Source organism: Hevea brasiliensis, chromosome 9, assembly GCF_030052815.1.
Source record: "Hevea brasiliensis isolate MT/VB/25A 57/8 chromosome 9, ASM3005281v1, whole genome shotgun sequence".
Taxonomy (NCBI): domain Eukaryota; kingdom Viridiplantae; phylum Streptophyta; class Magnoliopsida; order Malpighiales; family Euphorbiaceae; genus Hevea; species Hevea brasiliensis.
In genome coordinates this window covers 22,580,628-22,600,616 of record NC_079501.1, presented here as the reverse complement: position 1 = coordinate 22,600,616, position 19,989 = coordinate 22,580,628, and the positions used below count along the sequence as shown (strand labels likewise).

Here is a 19,989-nt window from a genome sequence, read left to right as displayed (position 1 = left end):
AAAAATTTTCATGAGAGTTGGGATTACTAATTTTATCTATTTGTAATTGTATAAATAAAATAACTTTTTAATTAGAATGAAATAAAGAAGGAAAGTAAAATGAGAGGAAGATAAAAGAAAAATTATATTTATCGGAAATTATTAGAGAAAAAAAAAATCTATCTAATTTTAAATTGTATGATTGGAAATTATTGGATTAATTTTTATTTAATTTCGTCAAATAATAAATATCAATAAAAAATTTAAATATTTAATTGTTAATTAAACTTTAATGATAATTAAATAATTTTAATATTTTAATTTAAATAATAAAATATAAATTATTAGAGATTAATAGAAGATTTAAGAGGAGTAATTAATAAAAGTTAAAAATTTATGACGCTTATTTAATATTTTTTTATAAATATTTATAAAAATTAATATAAATTTTTAGAGATTAGTTAATGGAAAACAAATTTTATTATATATATATTAAAATAATTTTAAACATGTCTGAGGCCAAGGCCACCTGGCCCGCCCCTAGCCTTCCTGTCTCCAACCCTGAGTGTAGATTAGCATAAATCCACTTGTGTTTACTGTTTAATATATTGAAATTTAATCTGACATCCATCAGACTCGAAGTGTGCATTAGAGTAAATCCACTTCTATTTAATATGTTAAAATTTAAAAAGGCATACGACAAATCCAAAATTCAATAGTTATTCAAATTAATTCATTAGCATGGAATATGTTTGATAGAATGTTAAAAATATTAAAAGTTAAAATTTTTTTTATAAGTTTAATTTTTAAATAGAATTATTATTAATTTACTTATTTTAAAATTAATATTTAATTTTTTAAGAAGTTATAAATATTAATAAGGTAAAAAATTTATCTAATCACTTTAAATATTTAAATAATATTAATAAAAGATTAAAAAATTAGAAGAGTAGTAATTATGCCTTGTTAATCTCATACCGAAGGCTTTATAAAAGCTGAGTTTGCCCGTGGATAAAAATTAAAGCAAAGCAGATAGAGTGCAATGATAAAAATATCCTTTTATTTGTAATTATTAATAATAAGTGTAAGTTCTTTTTCACTTTATAATTTCATAGGACCAAATATATCTAATGATTAGGAATTTTAGACTATATATGCACAGAAAAATCTCATCTCTTTATGGCATTATTGTTAAAAATCAAAGAGAATGTTTTCTATAAACCTTAAAAAAGGAAAGGATAAAATTTGATAAATTAAGTTATTTATCTCAAATAAAATGTTTAATGAAGTTATTAAATAATGATGGGAAAGAGATAGAGAAATGAACATAAAGACTAAATGAAGACGGAATGATGGAGATAACATTATCAAACCAGGTCTCCATTTACGTTTGCCAGATGGTCCCTCCGTCGTCTCCATTTTCGTTCAACTCATCTACATATTCATGGGTTCAATTTTTATGGAGTTTGCATTTGCTTTGGAGAGAGCGGAAATGGGGAGGGAGAAGGAGACATGAGAGAGAGAAGGATTAATTTATTATTAATGGTAATATTAAGGACTAATTTATCAAAATACATGATTTTGTAAACAATAAGCATTTCTAAGGACATTAAAATTACTCACTTATTATTTTAATAAGTATAATCTAAAATTTAATTTTAATTATTAAATTATAAAATTTTTAATTTAGTGAGATCCACGTATGTACATGACAATTAAAATGTAACTTATCCTTTCCTCAACTTGGGGATTTTGTGGGGTTTTTTCATTAGCAGGTGGCAGTAGGTAGATTGGTGGTGTAGAGGGTAGCATCTGTTCAGCTACACCCACTGGTTTTTTTTTTTTTTTTTCCAATTTTATTAAGAATTTATTTAATAAAATCATTATATATATATACATGACAAATACACTTTAATCATTAATGACTATAATAAAATCGATATACATATAATTGTTATATTTTGAAAATTTTTTTTTTTTTTTTAATTTATTCAATAAAATTCACTCTTACGGAAAATATTGAATCAAGATTGGTGGGAGTAAATGATAACCATTGGATCACATTTATTGAGAGATTAGTGAACCTCACCATGGATCCTATCATATCAAATAAGTTTTCTTTTTTTTTTTTTTTCAGACACAATATTGTGTTGTGGTCACCTTTTGAATTGAGTATGAATATGTGATGTAGTAGCCTATAGCTTGGACTCGAGAGTTTTATTGGATTTATGTAACACCCATAATTTTTAAAATACTTATTTTATGTATAAATATTAATATTTTATTTTTATTAAAATTTTGAGAATTTATTTAAAATTTTTTGAATTTCAGAAATCGAGTTTGATTTTTCAAAGTTAATAAATTTTGTTAATTTTTACAAATTAATTTAAAAACTACGTGGTAAAATTAAAAATATATTTGGACTTTAAAAATTTTTCTGAGTCTTCTATGATTTTTTCAAAATTTTTTATCATCGTTTTTGATCCCAGGATTGAGTAAAAATTTAATTTTGGGTATTCTAAATCGGATTGACCAAATCGAACCGGATCAGGTCGGACCGATCGAATTGGATTGGATTTCCTTCATTTTCTTCCTCCCCATCGCGCGCCTACTGCACCTCCCTTCCCTCTCCATTTTCTCTCTCCTCTCTCCCCCCCTTGCATCCCAATCGCAGCCCAGCCCTTCCTTGGTCACTGGCACCCCACCTGGATGCCTCCCCACCACCGACCGATACCCCAGTTGGCTAGAAAGTCGCGCCAAACTCTCCCCAGCTCGCACGCGATTTTCCACCTTCCCAGGCCGATTCCAGCCACCTATTAGACCGAGTCTTGTCCCAAATCTTATCTACACCTCGAGAGCTTTCCATAGACACCAAGAACACTCAAATCCATCAAGCGGTTTGCCCAATTTTTTTCTAAAAACTTTTAGCCCATTTTGAATTTTGGGCTAAATTTCTCGTAAACCGTGAACCCCACAAAAAATCTGAAAGTACCGGAGTGCTCCACTTGACGAGAGTTTCACGGTAATACCTATTTCAAAATTTTTCGATACTATTTTCTAGTGGGTCCCATGGAATTTCGTAGTATTTTTCTGGGCATTAAATGAGCTTAATAAATTCCGTAAAAATTATGTACTAAGCCTCATGTTATGGGCTTCACGTTGGTACATTCGATTCGCGAAAATTCGACTGTCGATCAGGTCTGCATTTTCGAGCCGGACAGACAGGCGGTCAAAGGTACTTCAGAACCGAATCAAGATTATAGGCTATCTCATCGTTTTCAGATGTCCCAAATACGTTTTCAGTATCAGAATTGGCGTAGGCAAGCTCGAACCCTAAGTTTCCTTAATTATTTAGTTCGGATTTAGATTAAAAATACATAAAATATTAGTGGGAAGTCAGAAAATTATAATTCCTTTTGTATTAGTTTAGTAATATTGCTAAGGACCACAGGACAAAATTTTAGAATTTTTAGAGCGCATTTTGGTATTTTTGCAAAAAGGGTTAATTATAGAGACTAAATTGTCATTTTCTAAAATTGTGGTTGTTGACTGTTTGAATGGGCCTAGGAGGGGCCATGTGATGTAATTGAGATATGGTTATGTGACTTGTGGATATAGAAGTGTATTTTTGAGACTTTTGCAAGTTGGGTAGGTCCTAAGTGTAGGAAAAATTCTGCTGGATTTTCAGCACAACTTAGGGTGTCTTTGGAATTCTTTTTAAGCTTGTATGGAGTCAATTATATTAAATTGTAATGTGATTGTCAGGTGAGTCGGGACAACCTTCTTCCTCCACCCAGCCACCGTTTTCAAATGTCCCGGATACGTTTTCAGTATCAGAATTGGCGTAGGTAAGCCCGAACCCTAAGTTTCCTTAATTATTTAGTTTCAGGTTTAGATTAAAATACATAAAATATTAGTTGGTAGTTAAAAAATTATAATTCCTTTTGTATTAGTTTAGTAATATTGCTAAGAACCGCAGAGCAAAATTTTAAAATTTTTAGAGCTCATTTGGGTAATTTTTGCAAAAAGGGTTAATTGTAGAGACTAAATTATAATTTTTCAAAATTGTGGTTGTTGACTGTTTGGATGAGTCCAGGAGGGGCCATGTGATGTGATTGAGATATGGTTGTGTGACTTGTGGATATAGAAGTGTATTTTTGAGTCTTTTGCAGGTTGGGTAGGTCCTAGGTATAAGGAGAATTCTGCCAGATTTTCGGCACAACTTAGAGTATGTTTGGTTCTTTTTAAGCTTGTATTGAGTCAATTATATTAAATAATTGTAATGTGATTGTCAGGTGAGCCAGGACAACCTTCTTCCTCCGCCTAGCCATCACAATAGCTTGTACAAATGTTGTGAGTAAATATTTATTTTATTTATAATTTCAATATTGTTATATTTTTGGCATGCTTATGCATCATTATACCTATATTTATGTAATAAATATTAGGTATGCCCTATTTTACATTTATACTTGATGGTGTTTGTTTGGTTGTTGTGTTTGATAATTTGAAGTTGTGTGTGAGTGCGTGTGTATGTGGTATATGTGGATATGGGTAGGACGGGCAAATCGGCTTGAGCTAGTCTCGCTTGGGGCCTGGTCCTTTTTGAAGAAGTCGGGGTGAGTACGACTTTGAGTTGATCTCGCTAACCTCCGCATATGGATTATTAAGCGAAAGTTTAGCTCGAGTTGATCACGTTGGCAGGCCTTGGGTTAAGAGAGCTGGGTAGGGGGATCAGCTCTCCATACATGTATGTGTGATTATGGATTTGACACGGGTGCGTGAGTGCTCCAGATTATCTTTGATGTGAATTAATATGATTTATTTGACTTGTATGAAAATGATGCATTTCATTTTCAAGGATACATTAGAATTAGATAATTATAGAAATTGTAAGTAAAATAAATATTTACTCTCTGAGTCGAGCGCTCACTCCTATTTACTATTTTTTCAGGTTACAGGAGAGCTTTTCTTTGTGTCTAACCTACTTTCATTCTTCGCAGGTTTACTTATTATTAATTTTATTTTTTGTACCGTTTAATATAACTTCTAGATCTCCGCATGTGTAGGACCATAATATTTAATTGGACTGTAATATTTATTAATATTTGAGATTGTAACTTGTTAAACTTTATGTGTGTGTAATTAGGTGGTTGGATATCTATGATGGATGAGAGAGCTGAGCTCTCATTGATTTTATTTTGGGTTGTGGATGTCAGCTCCCCAAATTGATATATGTGTATTGTGCTTATAGGTCGTATGAGTTAAAAACTCTCCATTGGGTGATCAATACTATAGCCGGACTCTGTTCCATTGATTTCTTGAAATTGGGCTAGATATGGGCCTTAGGATTGTGTTAAGGAATAGTTAGGCTTACCACGGGCCTCGGGGGCTTTAAACTGGCCCAGATCCTAATGCAAGTTGGACTCATAGGTTGGGTCGTGACAGTTTCTGCAAGGGATTAGACTCAATTTCATCATTAAAACTCTGGATTAAAGAATTCAAGTGGCAGGGAACGGGACATAATGAGCGGACAGGGAGGAAGAAGCATTTTAGGGAATTAATCCACTGATTTGCTAACTTGGCCAACTCTTAGTTTTCGTTTTAGAATTTCCTCAATCCCACAATATTGATACTGAAAATCAATAATCAATTAATTTGGCCTTCACACAACACACAAAATCATCAAATTTGCTTTGTCTGTTTTGCACTATGGTTTAAATATGTTTTTTAGAAAATGTATAAATTTTCTTTTATTATTTTAGTGTTTTTATAATTAAAATAACCGAAATTTGTGCTCCGTTTGTTCTGTGAAAATTTTACATTTTATGAAAAATATTTTTTTCCATTTTTTAGTGTTTGGTCCACTAAGAAAAATGAATCAATAGAATATATTTTCTTAGTTAAATGAAAAATTAAGTCATTTTTAAGGGAAATGGCTTTCTCTTATTTAAAAAAAACCATTTTCTAAATTTTAACTATCTTATTTAAATGTGAAAACACTTTTATATATATATATATATATAAGACATAAATACATATCATTAATTGAATGTTGCAATTAAATAACGAAAAATATTTTAACACAAAATATTTTTTATTTTTCACTAAATAGACAGAGGCTTAATTTAAAATTAATTTTAATAATTTCTCACCAATATATTTAAGGTAAAATGGTGTTTTTAATAATAATAATAATAATAATAATAATAATAATAATAATAATAATAATAATAATAATAATAATAATAATTGTCGCAAGGTATTTTGCGGTCGTCTGGACGAACACTTACCGAAGTGGGAAAGAGTGAGGAGTCGTCACTTTAATTTTGAGGAAAATTAAAGAAAACCATTTGTGAAAATAAATTAAAATGAAACCACTTCGAAAACAGAGATTCTAGACTCGGGGTCCATATACGGGCGGGAAAGGTGTTAGGCACCCCGCCTCGTCCCTCTATAAGGGTAAGCGGATTTAACATTATGCTCTTCATAAATTAAAATCGAAAGTTAGGGGGGTTAGGATAAAGATGTTAATCCCTTTGATAAGAGGGAATATTTAATTTTTCACTGTTTCGGGTTACCCAAATACATAAGTACAGGAGACGACCCTTAGTGAGTTGGTGTTGCATAACGGTTTTGTTTAGAGGGTTACTTTGCGTATTGTGCCATTTTAGTTTGGATCTGAGAGAATCCGGGTAAAAGCCTCTCCCGATCTCTGGAGATAATTCTGTTTAAAGTTTGAGTGAGGAATCTCGGATAAGAACTCTCCTCCGATCTTCGCATGTTTATTAAAATCTGATTTGAGAATTGGATAAGAACTCTCCTCCGATCTCTGCATATTTATTTAAAATTTGATTTGAGAATCGGATAAGAACTCTCCTCCGATCTCTTTAAATATTTATTAAAAATTTGGATTGAGAATCGGATAAGAACTCTCCTCCGATCTCTTTAAATATTTATTAAAGTTTTGGATTGAGGATCGGATAAGAACTCTCCTCCGACCTCTTTAAATATTTATTAAAAATTTTGATTGAGAATCGGATAAGAACTCTCCTCCGATCTCTTTAAATATTTATTAAAAATTTGGATTGAGAATCGGATAAGAACTCTCCTCCGACCTCTTTAAATATTTATTAAAAATTTGGATTGAGAATTGGATAAGAACTCTCCTCCGATCTCTTTAAATATTTATTAAAGGTCGTATATCGTAAGAACCTTAGGCTATGAGTTCTGGCATCCGAGGGCGTTGAGAACCCGAACAAGGCTTCTCTTAACCCATTGATACTTTATAACCAAGGGGGGGATACCAGACTAACTTTTACCGATCTCCTATGTGATCGCCTTACCAGTACCTTTTGACAGGCAATATCTGATCTCTTTCATTTACTAGTTTGGGATCCGATCTTACCTCGATCCCCCACTATACCAGCTTATCTTCTGAGCTAGTTTAGTGGTTCGACTTCATAATTTTCTTCCGATTTATTATTCAAACTTTTATTATTTTAAAGGAACTCTCGTGTTGAGATACAGCTACCAACATTTTATCAAACTACTTATACGTTACTCGTGACCAAAACACCTACATTTGAAGTTAAGAAAGGCTAAAAATAAATAACATGAACTGATGAACAAAAGGTGAACTCAAGAGAATAACTACCCTCGTGGAACTCTTTAACATGACATAAACTTGATGAAAATTACAAGCGTGAAAACAAAGGAAAATAAAAAAGCTTGATAAAACAATGGTTCAGACGCTCACCTGTGGAGAGTTGAATCTATTGAGCTAACTGTGGAGTCACAAATATGGTAGAGCTGCGCGCCAATAGTCTGGGGACTAATGCTCGCCTTGAAACAAAGAATACCAAGTTAAAATGCAATCAAACTGAAATGACAATGACCGGGTTGAAAGGAGATTGAGCTTTGAAAATAAGAAGTGGATGTAAAGAAGACGAAACTGAAGCTGAGATATGGTATCGTAAAGTAATGAACAAACTGAAAATGAAGAGTTTCAGTGTCCAACGCTCCTTCGATGGAAATACTTTAGAAAACTGGTTTCTGAAGTTTTTCTATTTTGAGAGCTTAAAAATAGTAGAGTAGCAAGACTGAATCAAGTTTCAGAGCCTTTCCACTATAATCACCACCCTTTTCTTCGTCCTCTTTTTCTACAGTTTTCATGCAGGTATTTATAGGGAACGGGTGCTCCCAATGAAGGGTCAGGATTTTCTTTGAGGGAAATGGAAGGTTTGGATTTTAAAGGACATGATCTGATGCTTGAGAATTGAAGAGAATCAAAATGAATGGCTGAGATCCTATTCAGAATATTTGTCCTTTCTCTTTTCTAATCTAACGGCTCAAAATTTTCTTATCAAGGGAGATCTGAGGGCCGGGAATAAAAGGCGCCGGTCTTGTCGTCTTCTCTTCGATCCAAGGGCTCTGGGCTTATCCTTACAAGTAAGATCAACGGTGGAGATCGAGATGTACAGGACTGTCATGACATATCCTGGCACCTGTCAGCAATGTGGGCGGTTCTGCAAATGAGGCGTGCTGTGGAGATTTGATCTCGTCTGCAACACTTTAACTACCTCAGCTCTAATTATGACGACAGTTATTGGAAGTTGTCTTATCCTCTTTGCTTTCCGATCTCCCATCCCTTCCAATTTTCTAATACGATCCTTTTCCGATCTCTCATGCCGGGCCCCTCTCCCGATCTTCCCATTCCAGAATCTTCTCCTCTATCCGAGCTGGTTCAGTCAAAGCATTTATTCCTTCAGTTACCGAGGCGTCCGCTTCGTTTTCTGCTAGCAATAAATGCTCAGACCCCCCCCCCTATATATATATGCCTCAATCGGGGGATTTCTCCCACATTTCATTCCTTCCTCCTTCCATTTCTCTCTTCTTCCGTTCAAATTTCTCCGGTAACATTCTGGCCATGGTGACTGCTTTTGACCTTTTTCCGACAATTCTCTTAGCTCCTCGGTTGAAAATTTATGACCCCGGTGATCAGAAAATCACGATAACCGCATCTGATGACAGTGAGAGAACTGGACTAATTTACCGATCTAGATCGAGGATATCGATCGTGTCGATCTTGAGTCGGTTGACCGATATAATCGGCGAACCGATTTCGGGCGAGAAGACTGCTAATTTCCCTCTTATCATTGGTGACTGCTCTTCGAAGTTCACTTGGCTCCTCACCACATCGGGTGTCTCGACAGCGGCTCGGTTCCGAGCGATAACATTGACGATGACCTCTCCTATCACCATGAGAGTCATAGTCACCCCATCTGAGCTGTACATCTATCTGATGTCGATGGCTGGTTTCCTGATCAAACACATCTTTTGATTCAGCCACGAGACTAGGCTTTGACATAGGCCTTTACTAGGTAGGATGTACTGTCGATCTCTAGAGATCGCCCAAATGATGTAATCTGACCTTTGATGTAATCCGATCTCTTGAGATCGACCAAATGATGTAATCTGACCTTTAATGTAATCCGATCTCTCGAGATCGCCCAAATGATATAATCTGACCTTTAATGTAATCCGATCTCTCGAGATCGCCCAAATGATGTAATCCGACCTTTTGGAAATGAAATCTTATTTTGACAATTATCATTTTATTATTATTGCATTGGTTATTTTCCGATCTCTAATGTGTTTATCCAATCCGATTCCTAACTGAACAGCCCTTAGCTGATCTGTAATTCTAAACATCTGCCTTGATTCGCCGATTTTTAACTAGCCGATCTTCCCTTATTTAATTATAGAGTTTCTGGAACATTCGTGCGACATGTCAGAAAAGCTGGCGAATCCCACTAACCGATGCGCCGCTTGGGACACTATGCGCATTAAATGCTCAGACGGGTATAAATAGGGGATGGGTCAGCCAGTTGCTTCCTTATGTCATTTTGAGCATCTCGCGAGCGATTCTAAAATCCTCTCATTTTTCAAGTTCTTCCGACACCGATCACACTCTGGTAAGGGTTTTAATCTTTATTTTAGTTAAATTTTCTCTTTTCTTTGAAAATGAGCAGCGCCGAGGGTCAGAGAGCGGCGAGCCCCCCTTCCGTTTATGTCTCATGGTCGTCAGATGAAGTTGAAGTGGTCGGACCAAGCGGGCGATCTGAACCTCCTACGACCTCCGTTTCAGCCCGTGGTCAAGCGGCACCCACAAGACGAATGCATTCTTCAGGGAGAGAAAACCTTCCCGTGGATGAGCTGCCATCAATCCTTCAAGAAACCGATCTACAGTCATTTAGCCAAGAATATAACCTTCGGACCGATTCATACGAACTTATCAGGTGTCATGGCGATCTCCCAGCCGATCACTTCTTTGAAGAAAATGATATGATCATGGCATATGAAGAGCAATTAAAAGCCGGGCTGCGGTTTCCTCTTGATGACTTCTTCAAGGAAGTTCTGAAATTCCACCAACTATGTATAGTCCAAGTACATCCGAACTCATGGCGGATCCTGGTAGCCTTCAGAGGCCTCTGCCGAGCTAAGGGACTCAGTCCTACAGCGAAGGTGTTCGCTGAGCTACATAGGCTAACTCATCGAAAGGACGATGAGTACTGGTTCTTTCAGGCGAAACCGCATTGTGGGCTCTTTACCGACCTGCCCTCCTCCCTGAAGAATTGGAAGAATCGCTTCTTTATTCTGAGGAGTAAGATTCCGAATGGTTTTGAGGGTTTCCCGCGTAGCTGGATGCATCTGGGCCCATCACTTCCGAAGCACATCGCCCTGAATAGGGAAGAGGGTGCAAGGGTGATGGAGTTAAAGGATCAGGCGGCCAATCAGAAGTTCTCCTGTCTAGATGCGGTGACGGCCGAACTGCATCATTGGATGATGCGGTTGGTTACCGGGGAAGAACGCGGGCTTCAGCTCTCTGACCTTGGCTTCGGTACTTTCTATATCTCTGATCTCTGAGCCTTAGCGAACTCACTGACTTTTCTTTGTGCAGGTATGGCGAGCGGCGAGGCCTCCAAAGAGAGCCGAAAGCGGAAAAGAGAGGTCTCTAGAAAAGTGCGGGAGATGAAACGCACCGAGGCGTCACAGACGCCTAGGCATGATTTAGTGGAGATGCAGGGAGGCTCGTCCCGACCCTCAGGGCCGCCGATCCCTGAAATAGAAGTGGTTTGGTCTCCTCCGCGACATGAAGAGCCGCCACCACCTCCACCAGTTGCTTCGGGTGCGGAAGGGGGTCTTTCCCAACCTACCTCGAGGACCCTTTCCCGCGGGGTTCAAGTCCTGATTCACTCCCTGGAGAAGAACCGATCGGTACGGGAGAACCCGGGCTTGGCAAAGGTTCTGGGAGCTTCTATATGCCTCCAGGAGGATCGGAATAGGCTGACCCAAGGCAGCATCGACGATATCCTGACCCAGACTATGAGCATGAGTGTGGAGAGTTTGGTGAACCAACATATCGTTCGAGAAAAGGTTCATCATTTGAGGCAGGAGATCCAGAAGGCGGGCCAGGAGGCAGCTTCCGCCCGAGCCCAACTTTCATCCGCCCAGGAATATATAGCTGAAATTGAGGGGCGGATGAAATTCTACGAGGATAAATTGGCTGAGCAAGCTCATGCTCTTGGAGAAGCTCGGGCGCTCCGAGCTGCTGATGTCGCTCGCCTCACTGAAGAACTTAGAGCAAAAGAAGAGAAGGCAGTGACGAGGGAGCCGTTGCTTATGTAAACGCCCATGGGGATATTTTGGCCGAGCTCAAGAAGCATTATTCTGAAGAGGATTTTTCCTGAATGGTGGATTTGGCTCCCCAAGACGAAGATGAGAGCGAGGAGGAGGCCGAGGGAGATAAAGAGGGTGAGCGAAATGTAGAACAGGCTGGGGGTGATCCTCCAGCCAAATGACTTGTATTTTATTTTGAAATGAAATGAAATTCTCTCTTTTGTTCAATGATTGGATGAAATCGAAAAGTATTTAAATTGTACAAGCGCCTGACTATTTGAACCAATTAGAACATCAAATTTAAAAGTGACTATTAATCTAAGTATAAGAGGTCGGAAAAACATTGTAAGCATAAGATTGGCTGAGAACAAACACCGAACGGAACTTAAGATTATTAAAATTGGAAACCTGACTTGAACAATTAAGATCGTAAGCATCACTAAACCGGATTGAAACCTTAAACTTTATCAAACGAAAATTTTAAAAGGGAGATCGGAAATGAGACTGGGTGACAAGAAGACCTGATGTTGGTTTGGTTTCGTTTAACGAGAGATCGGAAATGTGATTGACTGGCCAGGAGACTTGATAATTGGTTTGAGAGATCGGTAATGAATTGAACGACATGAAGACTTGGCACTGGTTTGATTTCTTATAAAGAGAGATCGGAAATGTGATTGACTGGCAAAGAGACTTGGCGTTGGTTTGATTCCTATGAAGAGAGATCGGAAATGAATGGAGACTTGGTGTTGGGGATCGATTTAAGAGTCTATTGATTTCGGGGATCGGCCAAAATATGGTGTCGACAATAATAATAATAATATAAAGAATAATATCAAATGGATCCAAATTCGTTCAAAATTTTGTTGGAAAATTTAATTAGCACCACTTAATACTTTTCATGATATAAGATTTGAATTGAAAATTTAAATGAATTGCATTAATAATAAAGAAAAAAAAAAGTTGATTTAAAAATGAAATCTTTAGTAATTGGAGAAAAATTTTTCAATTTAGTCCTTTCAAAAATAATCTTAACTATACCAACACAAACATTTTTTTTTTTAAATAGACATATCAATCTAACAACAATAATAACTACATAAGGATTTACATACTGATATAATGTAGCTCACTGACACTGATAATAGACAAATAAAGTAAATGCTGTCATATAATCATATATAAACAGGCAAATACATTTATGATATAAATGATGTCTAAAAATTGTTAAAAATGGAACTAATAGCACTCACATGATTGATTTGTAAAAGTCATTACAACTAGGAAGGAAACTGAAAAAGCACGCATACTGATCATAAGTGGGGAATGGCTGGCTTCTACCTTGTTCTTCATCTGCAAAATGAAATTTATTGACTTGAAGAGGGAAAGTGGAGAATAGGGAAGAAGAGATAGTCACACTGGCGCATATATGCATATTACAATCAAAGGCTAGCAGTTTCTGTTGTATGACTGCTTGCATCTTTCTGGAGTCCTTTTTGGATAGCAATACTGCGGTGAGTTTGGGCAAACTTTTGGCGTATCGCTGCTAGCCTGCGGGATAACTCCACTTTTAACACCAGCGGCAAGCATTCGGCTACTATAAATGCTAGCGTAGGACTCCATGAACGACTCCAATTCCAAGTCGTCCGAGATGAAGCAATCATTTCGGCCATTGCAATGGAAAGTGTTGTTGCTCTTGGCAAGAAGAGCAGCTCGACAGCGATTTGTGTAGAAAAGTATAAATAGAGCAAATAATGCAAGAGGGAATTGTCTCAAAATTGTATTAGGAATGCCTTTTTTTTTTTTTTTTTTTTTTTTTTCCAACTTGCAAGCTCAACCCTCTTTTGCCACTTTCATATACCAAACTTGCACACCTTAATTATACATATAATGGAGAGGGAAGGAACGAGCCATGCCTGATCCAAAATTGTCACTCGTTAAAAGCCAATATATTAGTAAAATAATATTTGATATGTATAGTACGTCTGAGAAATCATGCAGTATTTTCTAAATGTGAAAATGAACTTTATTAATTGTTAAAAATGGATATAAAATAATTTCTAAAATCAAATTCAAACTATTTCATGTGAAATAACAGTTTCACACATAATCTTACTGAATTTACTATATTATTTATAATTTTTTTTATTATATTAATTAATAAATTATGAATTATACTTAGAATAAACATATAAAATAATATTCTAGTTGGAAGCAATGTAGGATTTCAAGCAACTTAACAAAAATTGTTAAATTGAATATTTATATTTAAATTTTAATACTTATTATACACATTTGAATTAATTCTGCATAAATTTTAATTTAAATATTTAATTTAATAATTATAAACACTACTACATAATAGATCTAAGACAATGTTGAAAATTGCTATAATTTATGTTTAAATCTTAATTATAAGTCAATAGTAGTGGTTTGAAAACCCTACATTTATCTCCATTGTTGTGGCATAAAGCAGCAGTTTGATTATGTTTTTGCAATGAACAAAAAAGGTTGTCCTAAATAGGTATAAATCACTATTATCGTAATAGTTTTACTAGCAAATTTATTAAATTTATGGCATAATTTATCAATTATTTTGTAATTAATGATTTTAACCTGTTATAAAACTACTCTCTTATATGTTTAAAGATAATAGTTTTGTAACTTTTGCAAAAGAACCATTACCTTAAATATAATATGCAGTAATGAAAACTTATTTTTATATGAGATTGAACTTATATTAAATGCATTTTTAGTAGATGGGACTCATATATTGTTAGTATGATTATAGGAAAATCTGCCTTTACATGATTATAGGAGATTTGTTTAGTATAATTATAGCAATTAGCATGATTATAGGATATTAGTTTAACATAATTACAATAATTATTATTCTTGTCAAAATTAGCTCATATTCTCATATATAAATAGATGTAGTATCTCTGTAAATAAGACAGCATACATATACACAATCTTTTCCATCATCACTTGTATTCTTTCTGCTAATATGGTATCAGAGCCTTAAGGCTTTTATTCCTAGTTTCTGGGGTCTCTCTTCTCTCTCTACAACCTGTTCTGGTTCATTCTTTCATTCCTGTTATTATACCACTTTTTCTCCTCATCTTGTTATCAATCTACACTCTGCTACAGACCAGAAAATCAAAGGAGAAATATGATATTTCAAAACCTATTGCAATGGTTCTGACTAGTTCCAACTATAATCTTTGGGTTCAAGGAATGAAAAGTTTTTTGATAGGTCACAAGTTTTGGCATATTGTTACCGGGGATATCACTATGATGACAAAAGAGAATGATGAAACTGATGCAAAATTTGCTGACCGTCTTGAGGATTGGGATAGTAAAAATCATTAGATCATCACATGGTTTCACAATACCTCTGTCCTGTCCATTCACATTCAATGTGCTAATTATGACTCTGCAAAAGAAATCTGGGATTTTTTGGCTAATCGATATTAGACCATTGGACTTGCCCACTATTATCAGTTGTGGACTATTCTTCATAATCTGAAACAAGAAGCAGGTCAATCTGTGAATAATTTTCTTACCTAGGTCCAACCCATTTGGAATCAGATATCTCAGGCCAAAATCAGTGAAGATCATCTTCATCTCATTCAAGTTCTAATGGCTCTTCAACCAGAATATGAGGCAGCTCGAGCATCCCTACTACATCGAAATCCACTCCTATCATTGGATACTGCTATTCAAGAGATTATTTTTGAAGAGACTCATCTCAGTTTGGATAAAACTCCTCAATTTGAAACAGCTTTTGTAACTACTCAATCCTCACATCAGAGATCTGGCAATCAACTCTGTAAGAATTGTAATCAAATTGGTCATGCTTTTGCTTATTGTCCTACTATAGAATGCAAATATTGTCATGGTTACGGTTATATTCTTGAACATTGTCCCACACGCCCTCCAAGACCAAAAGGAGGGCATTCTAAATTCAAGAATGTCTCAAAGCCTGGATCTTCCTCTGTCACTGTTGTTGCTGCTACTGAGGGTTCTATTGCCATCACCATGAGTGATCTTGAGGCACTATTCAAACAGGTTATCTCTTCTAATTCCCCTGCTGCCATGTCTGCCACTCCGGATAATTCTTATTGGCTTTTTGACTCTACATGTTGTAATCATATGACCACTAATATTAAATTCTTGTCTTCTGCAAAACCTGTATCTTCCTTACCACCAATCCATACTACAAATGGTACTAAAATGAACATCACACATACTGGTCATGTGTCTATGTCAAATCTTCATCTCTCTGACACCTATTATATCCCTAATTTGGCACTCAATCTTATTTCTGTTGGTCAGTTGTGTGAAAAAGAACTAAATGTTATTTTTTCTCCCCATGGTGTCCATGTACAGGATCCACAAACGGGACATGTTCTTGGGATGGGTCGCAGAGTGGGTTGATTATTTGAGCTTGCATCTTTTTATCTTCCTCAGAAACTTGTGTCTGTAGCTACATCCCCAATTCCTCCATTCACCAATGGCATCTTCGTCTTGGTCATGCCTCTGCCAGTAAAATCCAACCTTTAATTTCCTGTGGATTAGTAGGATCTACTAAGTTTGAGTCATTTAATTGTTTAAATTGTCAGCTCACAAAATAACCTGCATTGTCTTTTTCTCATAATAATGCTACTTCAGACACTCCTTTTGGCTTAATTCATTCTGACATTTGGGGTCCTTCTCTTATTTCTTTAATAAATGATTTTTGTTATTTTGTGATATTTATTGACGATTATTCTCGATTTACTTGGATATATTTCTTAAAACATCGATCTGAGTTATCACAAATTTACATCACATTTGCAAAAATGATTAAAACTCAGTTCTCTTGTGACATTAAAATTCTCCAAATAGATAATGCCATGGAATATCGAAATTCTTCTTTACTTCAGTTTCTTAGTCAATAAGGCACCGTTGTTCAACATTCTTGTCCTCACACCTCTTAACAGAATGGGCGAGCCGAACGCAAGCATCGCCATATTCTTGATTCTGTCCATACTCTTCTTCTTTCTGCCTCATATCTAGAAAAATTTTGGGGAGAAGCAGCTCTTCATGCTGTTTATATTATTAACCGTCTTCCTACCTTGGTTCTTCATAATTTATCTCCTTTTGAAAAGTTGCTTGGACAACCTCCTGACTATTCCATCCTTAAACCTTTTGGATGTGTTTCTTTTGTTCTTTTACAACCTCATGAACATACCAAATTAGAACCCCGTGCTCGTCTATGTTATTTTCTTGGTTATGGAATTGAACACAAAGGGTATCGTTGTTGGCATCCTATTTGTAATAAGTTACGCATCTCTCATCATATTACCTTTTGGGACAACACTATGTTCTCTTCTCTTTCCAAATTTCATCACTCTGTCAATACTAACTTTTTATTTTTCATTGACTCCTCCAAAGAGCTGTTTCCAAGTTCTGATCCAGGTGATTTTGATGTGCTTAATACTAGCCCAACTCCACCTGCCCCTGTTGAACTTGCACCAGTTGTTGATCCAGTACCTGCACTAGTTGTTGATCTAGTACCTGCGCCTGCATTTCCTCCTAACAGTACTCTTCGTTGTTCTACCAGTGTAAGAGAAACTCCTCATTATCTTTTTGATTTTCACTGTTACTCTACTATTGCAATCCTTCATGAGCCTCGTTCTTATCGTGAGACAAGTACTGACCCTCTTTGGCAGCAAGCTATGACTGAAGAACTTCAGGCTTTAGAGAAAACTCATACTTGGGATTTAGTTGATCTTCCACCAAATAAGACCCCTATTGGTTGCAAATGGATTTACAAAATCAAGACTCGTTCTGATGAAACTATTGAACGCTACAAAGCTCGCTTAGTAGCCAAAGGGTACACTCAAGAGTATGGTATCGACTATGAAGAAACTTTTGCTCCAGTAGCCTGATTAACATTTGTTCGCAGTCTCTTAGCTATTGCTGCAGTTCGTAAATGGAAACTTTTCCAGATGGATGTCAAAAATGCTTTTCTTCATGTTGATTTAACAGAAGAGGTTTATATGCATCCTCCTCCTGGTTATCATTCTCCTCATAAGGTTTGCAAACTTCGGCGAGCCTTATATGGATTTAAACAAGCTCCAAGGGCCTGGTTTGCCAAATTTAGTTCCAGTCTTGCTCAACTTGGTTTTCTCTCTAGTCCACATGATTCTGCATTATTCACTCACTGAAATGACAGTGGTATTATTCTTCTGTTGCTTTATGTTGATGATATGATAATAATAGGAGATGATTCATCTGGTATTTCAGAGTTACAACATTATCTCAATCAGCATTTTGAAATGAAAGACCTGAGTCTCTCAGCTATTTTTTGGGTCTTGAAGTTTCTCAAAATTTTGATGGCTATTATCTCTCTCAAGCCAAGTATGCATCCGACTTACTTTCTCAAGCAGACATCGCTCATAGAAAACATTACCAACCCCGATGGAGCTCAATTGCAAACTTACACTGACTTACTTCATGGCACTTCTCTTGATGATCCTACTTTATATTGACAGCTTATCGGGAGTCTTGTTTATCTCACAGTTACTCGACCTGATATTTCATATGCTGTTTATCTGGTCAGCCAGTTTATGTCTGCTCCTCGCTTAACTCATTTCTCTGTAGTACTTTGAATCATTCGTTATATCAAAGGCACTCTTTTTCATGGTTTGCACTTTTCTTCTACCTTCTCCCTAGTATTATCTGGCTACTCTGATGTTGATTGGGCTAGTGATCTGATAGACCATCGCTCTACAACTGGTTATTGTTTCTTCTTGGGTGATTCTTTTATCTCTTAGCGTAGTAAAAAGCAAACTGTTATTGCACATTCTAGCACAGAATCTGAATATCGTGCTCTTGCTTATGCTACATCTGAATTACTTTGGTTACGGTGGTTATTCACTGATTTGGGTGTCATTTATTCTTTTGCCACGATGCTTCATTGCTATAATAGAAGTGCCATACATATTTCTCATAATGATGTATTTCATGAGCGTACCAAACACATCAAAATTGATTGTCATTTTGTACGTCATCATGTTGCTCATGGCACCATATGTTTGATTCCTGTCTCCTCTATCAGCCAAACCACTAATATATTTACCAAAACGCATCCTGCCGCTCGCTTTCAGGATCTCTTAAGCAAACTCAAGTAAGCACCCGTACTACCACCTTGAGTTTGAGGGGGGGGGGGTGTTAGCATGATTATAGGAAAATATGTCTTTGTATGATTATAAGAGATTTATTTAGCATAATTACAGTAATTAGCATAATTATAGGAAATTAGTTTAGCATAATTACAATAGTTATTATTCTTGTCAAAATTAGCTCATATTTTCATATATAAATAGATGTAGTATCTCTGTAAATAAGACAACATACATATACACAATCTTTTCCATCATCACTTGTATTCTTTCTGCTAATATATAAGTTGTTTGCTACTTTATTTTGCTCCCAAGAGTTGAGAATTGAATTATGCCTTGCAGACAGAGGAAAGAAAATTCATTTTTCTACCACGAGTTGAGAATTGGATTATGCCTTGTGGACAGAGGAAAGAAAAATTAGTCAAGATATATTGTTTCTTCTTTCTTTATGTCCATAAAATTATGTTTTATTTTACATTAATTAATCAAGTTAGCAAAAGCACGTACTCACATTTAACTATTATAGCGCCCTTGTCCATATGAATCATTCTATCAAAATCAAAAGCAACAAAGCAACAATTCTTTTTTTTTTTTTTTTCCCAAGGAAAAGGGTAACAAATCAACTGGAAAAATTGTTCGGAGGAAAAACAATTCCCATCATGTCCACATAGGCCATTCTACCAAAAGCAACAAAGCAGCAAGGCATTTTTAACCTTTTTCTTTTCTACGGAATCAATACGGTAACTTTTTTATTATTATTTTTTATCATTTAATAAACTACTTAAATTGTAACACTCTAAAATATCTAAAATCTATATACAAATAATTAAAAATGAGAATCTTTAGAAAACTTTCACGCAAGCGCAAGAATTTTACTACGGGGCGAAAAGAAATTTAGTAATATTAAAATATTTATATCTAATAATTAATATTATATAAATTTTATATACTTTTATCAATTAAATTAATTGATAATAATGACTTATTTGAAATTGGCAGAGAAAGTGAAAATGATTTCTCATTGAACATTAATAAATTATTTCTTTTTATATGCATAGTGAGAAAAGAAAAGAAAATGATAACTGGCTCAACTGAACTAACAATAATTACAACTAATATAATTTAACAAATGACTAAGGTTTTTTTTTAGTAAGCTAGC

At 35.5% G+C, this 19,989-nt stretch overlaps 1 long non-coding RNA gene across 1 annotated transcript; it reads right to left on the bottom strand.

Moving 5' to 3' along the window:
- Positions 1 to 12,803: 12,803 nt before the first annotated feature.
- On the bottom strand, positions 12,804 to 13,624 carry LOC110657680 (uncharacterized). Its single transcript, XR_002495419.2, has 2 exons — positions 13,099 to 13,624; positions 12,804 to 13,011 (listed from the first exon to the last, which is right to left on the bottom strand). It is a non-coding gene; the product is annotated as an uncharacterized LOC110657680 (long non-coding RNA).
- Between the last annotated feature and the right edge of the window lie 6,365 nt (positions 13,625 to 19,989).